The 14,974-nt window shown below is 41.3% G+C and overlaps 1 pseudogene; it reads right to left on the bottom strand.

Annotated features, from left to right (window-relative positions):
- Positions 1–7,218: 7,218 nt before the first annotated feature.
- On the bottom strand, positions 7,219–14,582 carry LOC100427511 (putative C-mannosyltransferase DPY19L4 pseudogene; annotated as a pseudogene).
- Between the last annotated feature and the right edge of the window lie 392 nt (positions 14,583–14,974).

Here is a 14,974-nt window from a genome sequence, read left to right as displayed (position 1 = left end):
TATCACAGCATTTTCCTAAAAAAAAAAGCAGCTTTCTCCCTAACAGAACCATATCGTTTCCCACCACACATTAGTCAGTCACCTGGCAGGGCACAAGAGAAGTGGCACAGTCATATCCAATGGGGTGTGTGTGGGTTTGCAGGTTTCATGAACGTGGCCTCCCTGAGCCACAGATGGAGGGCCCGACGAGCCCACGAATGCTGTTCTGAGAGAACAGCTCTGGTGTCAGACTGAGTCCTGACACGGGAAAATCGGGTTGATCAGTATTAATTCCTCTCAGAAGGCACCAGATACTCAGGCAAATGGACGCAACACAACCACAAAGATCTGAGTCTGAATCCAGACTTTGTCCCTCACATCACATGAGTTACTTATTAACCTCACTCGTTGGGCCACAGCTCTTTGTCTTTAAAATGGAATCATCAGACCCTGAAGAAATGCCTCCTGATGATTTATTTACTCCTGGAATCATCACCCCATTCCTCTGTGTTTTTTCCAAGGCCATCTATCTATCAATAATGTCCTGAGGACGCCTACCTCATGGGGAATTATTATTAACACCATGTATGATTTTAACTGGGCCCATTTATCAACAAGGACACTGAAGATAATGGAAGCCCCCTGAACTAGGCTGTGCAGTCTACATGGCTGCTCACAGCAGTCCTGGGTTTTGAGGCCCCAGGCAGTGTGCCAAGGGTATCACCAGCTGCCGTGACAGATAAGGAAACAGGCCCAGGGAGGCCTTCCCTATAGGCCTTCAGACACCTGGGCCAGCAATCTTCCCATTTCAACATGGCTGATATGGGATGCAGCCTCCACCCATGGGATTGGAGACATTGACTAGACTCCCCTCGTCCCTCCTCCAGGGGTTCACCTCTCTGTCATCAATGTGGGGTCCAAGGACCGGAATCAGTCACAGGGAATTACAAAAAGCCCTCCTCTAAAGCAGACTCCTCCTGACTAGCCAAGAAGTCCAGAGACCCAGGAGAAGCTACGTCCCAGCAAGCAGCCCAACTTTTTTTTTTTTTTTTAATTTATTTATTATTATTATACTTTAAGTTCTAGGGTACATGTGCATAACGTGCAGGTTTGTTACATATGTATACTTGTGCCAGGTTGCTGTGCTGCACCCATCAACTCGTCATTTACATCAGGTATAACTCCCAATGCAATCCCTCCCCCCACCCCCCTCCCCATGATAGGCCCCGGTGTGTGATGTTCCCCTTCCTTAAACTAACAAGCCCTGGGCACACCTCAGGCAGGCTGGTGCCATCCCCGTTTTAGAAGAGGACAAGGTTGCCTGTCTTTACAACCTGCTGAGCTGAGGCAAACCTGGAACTCAGCCGAGTCCCAGCGAGTCATCCAGTGCTAAATCTGGAACCACTCTGGGAAATGGCCTTTTCCCAAAGTTTCCCTTAATGACCAGCGAAGCTTGGAGGTGAGTTTCCAGAGGAGTCCACCCATTTTGGAATAAGCATGTGGAGGTGTGTAGGGTCAGGTCAGGGAAGCCAGAGCAGGAATTGTATCCAACAGGAGTCCAAGCCAAAAACCCAGCAAAAGGATCAAGGGCATCCACCCCGACCCGCTTTCTCTCTGTGTTTGCTTCTGGGAGCCTTTCATTGTCTAGCTTATTCCTCCAGCTTGGAGATGTGAGAACAGGCTAAAAAGAATGAATTATTGCCCCCAGCATTCCTGTCTCCCCCTCCCCCAGTCACCTTGCAGAGGAAATGAGCATGTCCTGGAAGATAAACTTCCCCAATCGTCCGTGGCCTTATGTAAGATGATGATCCCCTGAGTCTTGGGTTTCCCATCTTTCAAGTGGCAAAAACAGCGCTACTGCCTGAGAAGCTATTCTGAAGGTTAAAGGAGGTCACACAAGCAGACGATGAGGAGAAACTATCACGTCATACGGGCTCTAAAAACAATGGCTACTGCTGCTATCATTGTTCTGTGAGCTCATATCAGTGACTGCACAGGGCAATGGTCTCAGGTGAGGTGCAGCCTCAGAACACACTTCTACCACAATTAGATACACTTCATGCCCACTAACACGAATAAAATCAAAAAGAAAGAAAGAAAAAGAGACAGAGAAAGAAAGAGAAGGAAGAAAGGAAAATTGCAAGTGTCAGGATATGGAGAAACTGGAACCTTCATACATTACTGGTAGGAGTGTAAAATGGTGCAAAACCGTGGAAACAGTTTGGCAGTTCCTCTGAGAGTTACCAATGACACAGCAAATCCACACCTAGGTATATACCTAATATAATTGAATGAAAACAACTGTTTATACAAAAACTTGTGCATGAATAATCATAGCAGTATGATTAGACTTAATTTACAAGCATATATATATATTTCTTCACATCTCTCTTCCCCACTTCTGGTTTCTTTTTACCTTTTTAAGTAAATGACTTTAAAATGACTTCCAAATTACACAAAATTATTTTTTATAAAATGCAATTTACAGAATTATATATTAGATTAGAATTTTTATTTCTAGTAATCTTAAATTTTAGTGAAAACGAGAAGCAAGAAATCTGAACTGTATGTCAGATATTAGCATTTTGTACATAAAATTATTTCACAATTTCAGAACCCTGTTTTCTCATATAATAATTATTTACATTGGAAATGACCCAGACATTCAATAAGCATTTGTTATTTAATTTAAAATAATGTTAAGATTTTACATTACACAAAATGTCCACTTATAGGTATTTATCTCATTTACATGTATTTAATTAATTTATTTTTTAACAATTTAGATTACTCTTGAAAACCAAGGTATTATATAAAGTTAGTCATTATCTAAAGTTATTTCCCTAATAACCACAGAGGTCAATATAAAATTTATTGATTTAGACAGAAATATATGCTGATGACTCTAAAGACATTTTTATTATTTTAATAATAATTTTTGAAGCTAGTTTTATTTATCAAAGATTCACATGAACTTGAAAACTGTTTAGACTTAATTTATGAGTACTCGTTTACTTATATGCCAATTTGGTAGCAAGACAAGTGAAACAAAAAGCTGGTTCTTTGAAAAGATAAATAAAATTGATAGACCACCAGTGAGATTAACCAAAAAAAGAAAACAGAGGATCTAAATAAGCTCAATTAGAAACAAAACAGGAGATATTACAACTGATACCACAGAAATACAAAAGACCATTCAAGGCTACTATGAACATCTTTACATGCATAAACTAGAAAACCTAGAAGAGATAAATAAATTCTTGGAAATATACAACCCTCCTAGATTAAACCAGAAAGAAATAGAATATTTGAACAGACCAATAACAAGCAGAGAGATTGAAATGGTAATTCTTTTTAAAAAAATGCCAATAAAAAGAAGTCCAGGACCAGATAAACTCACAGCTAAATGCTATCAGACATTAAAAGAAGAGGCGGGCACAGTGGCTCACACCTCTAATCATGGCACTTTGGGAGGCCAAGGGGAGTGGATCACTTGAGGCCAGGAGTTCAAGACCAGCTAGCCAACATGGTGAAACCCCGTCTCTACTAAAAGCACAAAAATTAGCTGGGCATTTTAGCGCACACCTGTAATTCCAGCTATTAGGGAGGCTGAGGCAAGAGAGTTGCTTGCACCCAGGGGATGGAGGTTGCAGTGAGCCAAAATTGTGCCACTGCACTCCAGCCCAGGTGACAGAGCAAGACTCTGTCTCGAATAAATAAATAAATAATTGGTACCAATCCTGTTGACACTATTACAAATGGTAGAGAAAGATGGAATCCTCCCTAAATCATTCTATGAAGCCAGTATCACCCTAATACCGAAACTAGTAAAGGATGTAACTGAAAAAGAAAACTACAGACCAATATCCCTGATGAACATAGATGCAAAAATCCTCAACAAAATACTAGCTAAGCAAATCCAAAAGCAAATCAAAAAGATAATCCATCACGATCAAGTGGGTTTCATACCAGGGATGCAAGGATGGTTTAACATATGTAAGTCAATAAATGTGATACACCACATAAACAGAATTAAAAACAAAAATCACATAATCATACCAATAGATGCAGAAAAAGCATTCGACAAAATCCAACATCCCTTTATGATTAATACCCTCAGCAAAATCTACATAGAAGGGACATACGTTAAGGTAAGAAAAGCCATCTATGACAAACCCACAGACAACATCACACTGAACAGGGAAAAGTTGAAAGCATTCCCCATGAGAACTACAACAAAAGAAGGATGCTCACTCTCACCATGCCTATTCAACATAGTACTAGAAATCCTAGCCAGAGGAATCAGACAAGAGAAATAAATAAAGGGCATCCAAATTGGTAAAGAAGAAGTCAACCTGTTGCTGTTTGTGTCTGGTATGATTGTATACCCAGAAAGGCATATAGACTCATGCAAAAAACTCCTAGAACTGGTAAATGAATTCAGTAAAGTTTCAGGATACAAAATGTACACAAATCATTAGCTCTGCTATACACCAACAGTGACCAAGCTGAGAATCAAATCAAGAACTCAATCTCTTTCACAATAGCTACAAAAAAAAATTAAATACTTAGGAATATACCTAACCAAGGACATGAAAGACCTCTACAAGGAAAACTACAAAACATTGCTGAAAGAAATCATAGATGACACAAACAAATGGAAACACATCCCATGCTCATGAATGGGTAGAATCAATGTTGTGAAAATGACCATACTGCCAAAAGCAATCTACAAATTCAATGCAATTCTCATCAAAATGCCACCATCATTCTTCACAGAACTAAAAAAAAAAATCCTAAAATTCATATAGGACGAAAAAAGAGCCTGCATAGCCAAAGCAAGACTAAACAAAAAGAACAAATCTGGAGGCATCACTTTACCCAACTTCAAACTATAGTGTAAGGACATAGTCACCAAAACAGCATGGTACTGGTATAAAAAATAAGTGTCTAGGCCGATGGAACAGAACAAAGAACCAAGAAATAAAGCCAAATATTTACAGCCAACTGATCTTTGACAAAGCAAACAAAAACACAAAGTGGGGAAAGGACACCTTATCCAATGAATAGTGCTGGGATAATTGACAAGCCACATATAGAAGAATGAGATGGGATCCTCATCTCTCATCTTATACAAAAATCAACTCAAGACGGATGAAGGACTTACATCTAAGACCTGAAACCATAAAGATTCTAGGAGATAATATCATAAAACCCCTTCTAGACTTTGGTTTAGGCAAAGACTTCATGACCAAGAACCCAAAAGCAAATGCAACAAAAACAAAGATAAATACATGGGACTTAATTAAACTAAAAAGCTTCTGCACAGACAAAGAAATAATCAGCAGAGTTAACAGACAACCCACAGAGTGGGGGAAAATTTTCACAATCTATACATCCAACAAGGGACTAATATCCAGAATCTACAATGGACTCAAACAAATCAGCAAGGAAGACACAAACAATCCCATCAAAAAGTGGGCTAAGGACACAGATAGACAATTCTCAACAGAAGATATACAAATGGCCAACAAACATGAAAAAATGCTCAACATCGCTAATGATCAGGGAAATGCAAATCAAAACCACAAGGCAATACCACCTTACTCCTGCAAGAATGGTCATAATCAAAAAATTAAAAAATAATAGATGTTGATGTAGATGCACTGAACAGGGAACACTTCTACCCTGCTGGTGGGAATGTAAACTAGTACAACCACTATGGAAACCAGTGTGGAGATTCCTTAAAGAACTAAAAGTACAACTACTGCCTGATCCAGCAATCCCACTACTTTGCTAGAGGAAAAGAAGTTATTTATTATTTATTATTATACAAAAAAATTATTATTTGTTATTATGCAAAAAAGATACTTGCACACATATGTTTATAACAGCACAATTCACAATTGCAAAAATGTGGAACCAACCAAAATGCCCATCAATCAATAAGTCCATAAAGAAAATTATATATATATATAGATACACACACAATGGAATACTACTCAGCCTTAAAAACAAATAAATTAATAGCATTTGCAGCCACCTTAATGAGATTAGAGACTATTATTCTAAGTGAAGTAACTCAGGAATGGAAAACCAAATATTGTATGTTCTCACTCATAAGTGGGAGCTAAGCTATGAGGATGCAAAGACATAAGAATGATACAATGGACTTTGGGGACTCAGGAAAAGGGTAGAAAGGGGTGAGGGATAAAAGACTACAAATTGGGTGCAGGGTATACTGCTCAGGTGATGGGTGCACCAAAATCTCACAAATCGCCACTAAAGAATGTCTTCATATGGCCAGGTGTGGTGGCTCACACCTGTAATCCCAGCACTTTGGGAGGCTGAGGAGGGTGGATCACCTGAGATCAGGAGTTTGAGACCAGCCTTACCAACAAGGAGAAACCCCATCTCTACTAAAAATGCAAAAAAAATTAGCCAGGCAGGGTGGCCCATGCTTGTAATCCCAGCTACTTAGGAGGCTGAGGCAGGAGAATCGCTTGAACCCGGGAAGCGGAGGTTGTGGTGAGCCGAGATCGAGCCATTGCACTCCAATCTGGGCAACAAAAGTGAAACTCTGTCTCAAAAAAAAAAAAAAAAGAATGAACTCATGTAACCAAATACCACCTGTTCCACAATCACCCATGGAAATCAGAATGTTATATACATATAAAATAGGTAACAGTTGTTTTATCATGATTAAATTGGTATCAAATTAATAGGCATAAGTGAAAAAACTAATCATTTACTAGTCATAAAAAATACAATAATATCATTCACTGTATATTACCAAGAAAGTAACTCAGATAAGCAGCAGATGATGAGAAGAGCATCCTGAAAATTCTGCATATATCCTTATGTATATCCTTAAAAATCACTTACTTTCCTTTATGTAATTTTGATTTTAATTTAAATGTCACGTATTTTCAGCTAACATTTAAATTAGTCTTTTGTTGTAAAACTTCAGTTGTTATAAATCGTGAAACATTTTCAGAAACTTGCTTGAAGGTAGAAATAATTCTTTCCTTCTATGATATAATTATATCACATTAAATATTTACAAAATTATGTTTGAGAAATGTATTCTGACCTTGAACATAATCAAATTCAAGATCAATATTATAATAGAATGAAGACTTAGGGGGAAATGTTGCAATCAGTAAAATCCTCAAGACCAGGTAATAGTAAAGAAGATACCCATCTGGAATATTGCAGAGTGGTTGATACCACATTTTATCAAAGGACGGTGATGTTCATCTTCTGTTTCCCACAGAACTCTGGATCCAGTAACAGAGGTAAGGAGAAGCAGCAGCAGTATTTCAAATGTCCACATTTGATCTGCAAAAGATTCTGAGCAGGTAGAAAAAAATTGCATTCTACTTCAGTCTGTGAAATTAAGGTTCAGTTATTTTTCAAGATTGGGAGGACATCACAGTGTTGATTTTTTTTTTTTTTTTTTTTTTTTTTTTTTTTTTTTTTGAGATGGAGTCTCTCCTAGGCTGGAGAGTCACCTAGGCTGGAGTGCAGTGGTGTGATCTTGGCTGACTGCAAGCTCTGCCTCCTGGGTTCACACCATTCTCCTGCCTCCCGAGTAGCTGGGACTACAGGCGCCCGCCACCATGCCCGGCTAGTTTTTGTATTTTTAGTAGAAACAGGGTTTCACTGTGTTAACCAGGATGGTCTCAATCTCCTGACCTCATGATCCGCCCGCCCCGGCCTCCCAAAGTGCTGGGATTACAGGCGTGAGCCACCGTGCCCGCCCGCCTGCAGAGATTCTTAACAGAGGAGCCAATTCATTGTAAACTTCTTGGCCATATTTGGTCCAAACTTAACTTCAAGGAATTTCAGCATGAGCCCATTTTCTTTCTGTAGGACAAACATCTTCATTATAACATACAATGTCACTGTTAGAGTACACACCAAGTGAAAATTAATCACTTTCATTATTTTAGCTACAAAAGTTCCTTTCTTTAGATTTAGCCAAAGGCACTTAGTAAGCATTGAGACTGCTACCAAAGTTAATAAACAAGATACCAAGAAAGCTTGATTCTCTAGCTGCAGTAAACATCCCAGGAAGAGAGAAAATACATAGATTTTATAAACTTCAGAAACCTCATCACTTTGCTCCAGTGAAAAGATATCTAGCAGGAACAGAGATATTGCTGGAAGAAACGGGATAGTGGCTGTACCCCCATCATCATAAATGTGTAAATGGAAGCACTCATCGACAAGTAGAGAACCTCTCTCCATAAGTATTTAAGTTGCTTTTTCATAGCCTGGAAGCCCAGTAACTTGGCAGGCAAAACATGGCAGTGCCCAGTTTTCTCTTAAAGGAATGGAGTATTCAGTTCTTGTTGTATTATGTCTACCCTGTTAATAATAACCCATGCAACAGTGAGCATTCCTGCTAGCCACATTCCATTCATAAGCCAACTTGTAACAAATAAAGCAACAACATATATTCCTTACACTCCAAAAACAATGCCAATAGAGAAATACTCCACCTCAGTAATCTCATTGCTACCAGTGGCTTGATATAAAACACTGGCAATGAGTTCTGGATATGCAGCAGGTCGAACTGCAGACAAAGCTCCTCAGACCCCAGATTAAAGAAGGAAGAGGTTTTCTATTCAGCTGGGAGCGTCGCCAGACCCACGTCTTAAGAGCCGAGCTCCCGAGAAAGAAATATTGGCCTTTGTAAAGGTTTACGACGTTAAGGGGTCCACGTGAAAGGGTCGTGAGAAATCCAGCAGTGTGGGAAACGTGGCTGGGGACTACATGCATCAGCTAACAGAACAAAAAGTTTTACAGTGCTTTTTTCACACAGTGTCTGGGATTTACAGATAACACAAGTAGTTTAAGTCACATGTCGATGTTATTATTATTACTTACTTTAACTCTTAGGGCCGGGTGGTGGTGCCAAGGTTGTCTGGCTATTTATCTTACTTTTGTTTCTTTCTAACTTTTCTAACTAGTCTAGTGAACTAGGCAAGGTCGGTGGGGGGTAGGGCAGCAGGAGTAGTAGTGGTCTCCTTCCTTATCCCCCCTCTTTGAGAATTGTCACTAATTAGTGGGAGTTCTCACTTTTATTTTTACTTTCTGAATCTCTTTGCGAGACAGAGCGATAGTGTTTTATGTAATACACTTGGGCTGAAGTTTTCTGAGGACCCCATGGTAGCTACAAAACCTTTTATCATTTAAAGGAGCAAGCGTAATACACAGGGGAGCAGCAAGCAAGTTTCTATTACCACTAATATACTTATAATGAGGGCTTTAAATTCTTTATAGCTGGAAACTGTTTTCTAAATGAAGACCTAGGATCAAACCTGTGTTAAACCTGCACAGGCACATGTATCAACTTTGTCATGTCCTAAGCAGGTTAGTTTTTCACTGGGTCTTAAAAGCTTTTTCTTAGTGAGTAACACAGGTTTTTTTTAATAACAGAAGTTTTTAAGAGCCAGATGCGTGAACTTGGGCTGTCTGTTTGGGGAAAGAGTCAGTTAAAGTAAAGTTATCTTCAGGCATTAACTCTTTTGCTTCTCAAGGCCATTGGTATCTTACGTTAGCCTTTTTATAAACGTGACATGAAGAGACATCCAGGCTGCCAGCAATGTTTTCAGCCAACTGAGCAAATAGGTTTTTTTCCTTTTTTTTTTTTTTCCTAAAGGAGGAGGTTCTGGTAACTTCTGGTTTATATGTTTAAAGAATGACTGTAAGACTCGGAATTATTGCTGGGCTGGATGGGTCTGGGTTTGCCAAGTAGTATGTGTGCAGTGGGGACACCTTACATAGGTGTTTCTTCTAGCGTGGTTATGGGGGGGTAACAGTAGCAAAACAATGTACAGTATATTCATATCCAGCAAGGACAAAAGAGGTCCTTACCTGGGAAAAAGGTTGAATACAGCGACAGAATAGAAAAACAGTGAGTATTACAGGAAAACTGTTGGTCTTAAGATTTTTAACTACATTGACTTGCTTGATGAGTCCTCAAGCTTCGGCCATGCGTAGACTGGTCAGCTGCTGGTGTGTGACTAGAACGGGGCTTGTTGTCTCCTCAAGCTTCGGCCGTGCGTAGACTGGTCAGCCTCCGGAGTGACCAGAGCAGGGCTGTCGTCCTCGGCAGCAGCTTGGTCTCATCTCAGGATCAGCCGGGTTGGATGATCTGCGTCCTGCTGGCTGGTCCACTTGTCCTGAGCTGCCGGTGTTCGCTGACTGGTGGATCCAAGACACAACACCTGCAACTTTAACAGCAGTGGGAGTGGACAAGGTTACAGTACAGGGCCCATCCTATATGGGTCCTAGAAAAATTAGATTTTACTTTAAACAGAGTCACTAGGTTTAAAGGGGTGTCAGGCTTATAGGCATTTCCATTTATTTAATTATGAACACTTTATATGGCTATTTTTAAAGCCTGCATTTGCTTTTTTAAGGTTAATTCCTTTAGTTTCTGGAGGTCACCTTTAATCTGACTGATGATTTGGGGATGGCCAACCAAACAAAATCTTATAGGGCAAATACCTAGTTTGTTTGGTGGGGGTGCCCCCGACTCAGAGGAGGACCATAGGCAAAAACCCGATTTTATCATAAATGAATTTTCTGGCAATATTTTTTTTCAGTAGCTGCTCGAGTGTCCAGTTCATGCGTTCCACCTTTTCCTGAACTTTGTGGCCGATAGGCTGTGTGTAACTTCTATTTTATTTTTAATGGTCTTGTTAAATCTTGCACAATTTCAGCTATAAATGCTGGCCTATTGTCTGACTTTAAAGTTAGAGGTAGTCTAAACCTGGGGATAATGTCTTTTAACAGTACTTTAGTCACTTCTTGTACTTTTTCTGTCCTGGTGGGGAAAACTTTAACTTAACCTGAAAAGGTGCAAACAAGCACTAGCAGGTACCGATAGCCTCCAGCACGGGGCAGTTCTGTAGTCTGTAAGTAAGTTTTCACGAGGTACGGCTCTTTCTCCTGTTTAAGTTCCTTAGAGGAGGGGTTCTTCCCCCCGCCCTCTGCCCCCGCTGTGTAACTCTATGTAGTAGCTTAGCCTTCCGTGAGAAACTGGAATCCAGATACAGCAGAATCTTGCTGCTTTTAACTTCTAATGTGACCATGGGCTCCTGGGAGCCTAATGAGAAGGTGCGTAGTCTGCCCTAGTCTTTACATTCTTCAGCTCCTGTCAGCCTGAACAGATCAGTATTTGGTTCCTCCAAGGTGCGGCAGCCCTTGGCCGATGGCCTCTTCGTCTTGCGGCCTTGGCCATTTCCTTTATTGCCTTTTGAACACTTACCCTTCTAGTGTCCTTTCTTTTTGCATCTCGCACATTAATCTCTCTCTACCCTTGTCCGGCTCTTGAATCCTTGCCTGACTTGACTTCTTTCACATTGACATCCACGTCCACGTCCTCTCACATTGCTAATTTTCTTTTTCTAAGAGCCGTTGCTAAATGTTGGCGTTTTTGCTCCTGCACTGCTGTCTCTCCTGTTTTCTTTTGATTCTCTTTTTTTTCACACTGACTTTTACTCTTTCTTTTTCTTTTGCTTTTTCCCAGTTTTGTTCCTTGGTCACAGTTAACATACGCCTTGGTGGCCACTTTTATAGGCTAGGTGGCGTTCGTGCCCGCAGTTTCTGCTTGATGTTACCCTGGACTTGCTTTACAAGTGAAGTTTCACTAGATACTGATTTTCAGCAGCCTCAGGGTTAAATGACATGTAAAGCCAGAATGCTTTATAGAGTCTCTTATAAAAACTGTCTTAGGCTCTTGTCAGCTCCTTGAAGGATTCCTGAAATCTTTTTTCTGTTACTTGCTTTTTTCTAACAACTCTCAGCCTCTGCAGAAGTGCTTCTCGGTACCTCTGCAAACGCTGAAGCTGAGTTGCATTCTCTGGGTGTTTTTTCCTCTTTTTCCTAGAGTTTAACAAGCCCTTTTCTTTATATAATTTTTTATGCACTTGGAGGGTTAAACAGGCATTATACCGAGAGTCAGTGTAGATGTTTACAGTCTTACCTTCACTGAGCTCTAAGGCCCAAATTAAAGCAATGAGCTCAGCTTAACGACAGTGTCCAGGGTTACCACCGCATGCTCTGCACATCTCTCTCCTTGTGGGTTGATGAAGCTGTTCCCGTCCACGAATAGCTCCTGGTCTACTGATGCCCAAGGCTGGTCCCGGAGGCCAGGTCTGCCGGAGTAAACTGGAGTCCAACACCTCTACACAGTCATGTCGACAGGGCTCTAGCTGCCGGGAGCAAGGGGGCGGGTTCAGGGTGTTTCCAGTTTAGTAGATCAATGGTTGAAAAGGGCTGATAGATGAAGGTCTGTTGTCCCCCAAGATGTGGGCCTGGTCATTATAATAGACAGGTCCTCATATCTCCCTGAGAGGCATTTACGTAGCTCGAGCAAGACCAGATCTGAGACGGGCACTTGACTATCTTGACTTCCTTCCTTGGCCTCTCGAGGCTCTAATCCTCCCCTTCGAGGTGAGATCTGGGGCATGTTAGCTCCTGAATCTAGTTTCTGAGGGGTCTGTTGGCCTCGGTAAAGCGGGGTAGGCTGGGACACATGGAGAAAGAATTTCTATGATCTCTGGTGGCTCCTGCAAAACTGGCTTCTTTTGCTGTTTCTGGGACTCCCTTTTTTAACTCTGTGTCTGCTGGCAAAGTTGCTCTTACTTTTACTTTTGGCTTTTTTGCAATAAGCTGTTAAACAGGGCTAAATTTATGCCAGTTTTGTCTATATTCTATTTAACCATGAGTCAATATAAAGGGATTTGATCTAGGTATACTGGCTGTCCTCCAACCTCTGTCACCACCTTAAATACATGGCCAATTGTTCCTTGTCTATAGCTCCTTCAGTGGGCCATCCAACACCAAAAGAGGGCAGTTCTAATTCACACAGAGATCTTAACCTCTGAGGGGTTAACTTAACTCTATAATCTCCTGCAAAACCTTTCTTAAGGTTCTGTAACATGCATTTTAATAGAGTAAGTTTTGATGATTTGATGACTTTCCCTTTTTCTTTTTGAATTTTTTTTAACACAGTTCCTAGCGGAGTGGGCTTACTTTGTGTCTGACCTCTTTTTCTCTTGAGATGAAACAACATTCACACTACAAAAAGGAAAGGGTAAAAAGTCACTCACTCATCTCATTCACACTAAATCAAAATCAAAACTAAAACCAAAGTGTTGTTAAAGACACACCTGTTCGTCAAGCAATTTAAGCCAAGTCAAAATCAGAACCAAAACCAAAGTGCCAATAAAGGCACCCCTGTTTATCAAACAATTCAAGTCAAGTCAAAACGAAAACTAAAACCAAAGTATCAAGCAATTAATTCAAGTCAAGTCAAAAACAAAAACCAAAGTGCCGGTACAGGCACGCCATGGGTGATCAGGCCACGCTTCCACTCAAATGGAGTGGGCGAGTTCCAAAGACCAGTCTTACCAAGTTTCAGACGTCCGGACTTAAAGTGCCGGTTCCTTCCCGGTGTTCAGCCACTGGGTGGATCCTCCATGGGGACCTGCTGTGCACTGCTCTGAGGAGGTAAATGCCTCCACCGGGGCAAATGCCTACCCGGGAGCGCTCTCAGGATCCGCATCGCTCAAGCTGGCCGGAGTCCCCTGCAGGGATGCTCCACAGGGCAGGCCTAAGCTGCCTAAGGGGCTGCCTCCGCTGTCCGTTTATCACCTCACTTCCCGGTCAGGGAACCAAGAAACGTAGCAGCACAAGCCGCAGAAAAAGCTCCTCAGACACCAGATTAAGGAAAGAAGAGGTTTTTTATTCGGCCCGGAGCGTCCGCAGACTCCCGTCTTAAGAGCCGAGCTCCCCGAAAAAGAAATACTTGGCCTTTTAAAAGGCTTACGACTTAAAGGGGTCTATGTGAAAGGGTTGTGATAAATCCAGCAAGCATGGGAAACGTGACTGGGGCCTACATGCATCAGCTAACAGAACAGAAAGTTTTACAACACTTTTTTCATACAGTGTCTGGAATTTACAGATAACACAAGTAGTTTAGGTCAGGGGTTGATGTTATTATTATTACTTTTTTTTTAACTCCTAGGGCCGGGTGGTGGTGCCAAGGTTGTCTGGCTATTTATCTTACTTTTGTTTCTTTCTAACTTTTTGCTTTCTCTCTTTCCTCCTGTCTTGTGAACTAGGCAAGGTACAGGGAGGAGGCAGCAGGAGAAATAGTGGTCTCTTTCCTTAGATATAGAAACATTTGCTACACTGCATTTATGCTATTCAGAGATACAGTTTTGTTATTGTGTGTCAGTTCATAAACACCTCTTCCAAATGAAGGTGATGTTAGCACATCTTTATGAGTGATAAATGCCACTGTCACCCTGAAGTGTAATTTCCCGGTCAAGCTCCTGCCTGCTGGAAAGTGAGAATTTCTGTTCATGGTATAAGTAGAGATCATATATCATACCACTAGTAATGGCTGCAAGACAGCCAATGAAAATCTTTGCAAAGCCTTGAAATCATACACGTCTTGGAGCTCCTTCAGAAACTAGAATGTCACTGATTTTCTCTTCTTTGGCAGATTCCTTATTTTCTGAAGATTTTGGCATTTTTCTTTAACTCAGCTCTACAATTGGTCCTTATTCATCTGCCATCGTCCACTCAGGGCGCAGGGCGCCCCTCCAACTCCCTCATGGCCTGGAGTCTCACTCCCTCTGCCTGGCGGAACCCCCCCACCTTGGCCCACTCATAGCCATCACACCCCCACTACCTGACCTGCCCACTTCAAGGTATATTTTTGATGAAAAATGTCATGAATAAAATAATTTTATTTTAGATAGAGTTTCACTCTGTCACCCAGGCTGGAGTGCAGTGGTGTGATCTCAGCTCACTGAAACCTCCGCCTCCGGGGTTCAAGCGATTCTCTGCCTCAGCCTACCGAGTAGCTGGGACTACAGGCGCCCGCCACCATGCCTGGGTAATTTTTGTATTTTTAGTAGAGACGGGGTTTCACCATGTTTGCCAAGCTGGTCTCGAACTCCTGACC

This window comes from Macaca mulatta, chromosome 1 (assembly GCF_049350105.2).
Source record: "Macaca mulatta isolate MMU2019108-1 chromosome 1, T2T-MMU8v2.0, whole genome shotgun sequence".
Taxonomy (NCBI): Eukaryota; Metazoa; Chordata; class Mammalia; order Primates; family Cercopithecidae; genus Macaca; species Macaca mulatta.
This window is presented reverse-complemented; position numbering and strand designations above follow the sequence as displayed.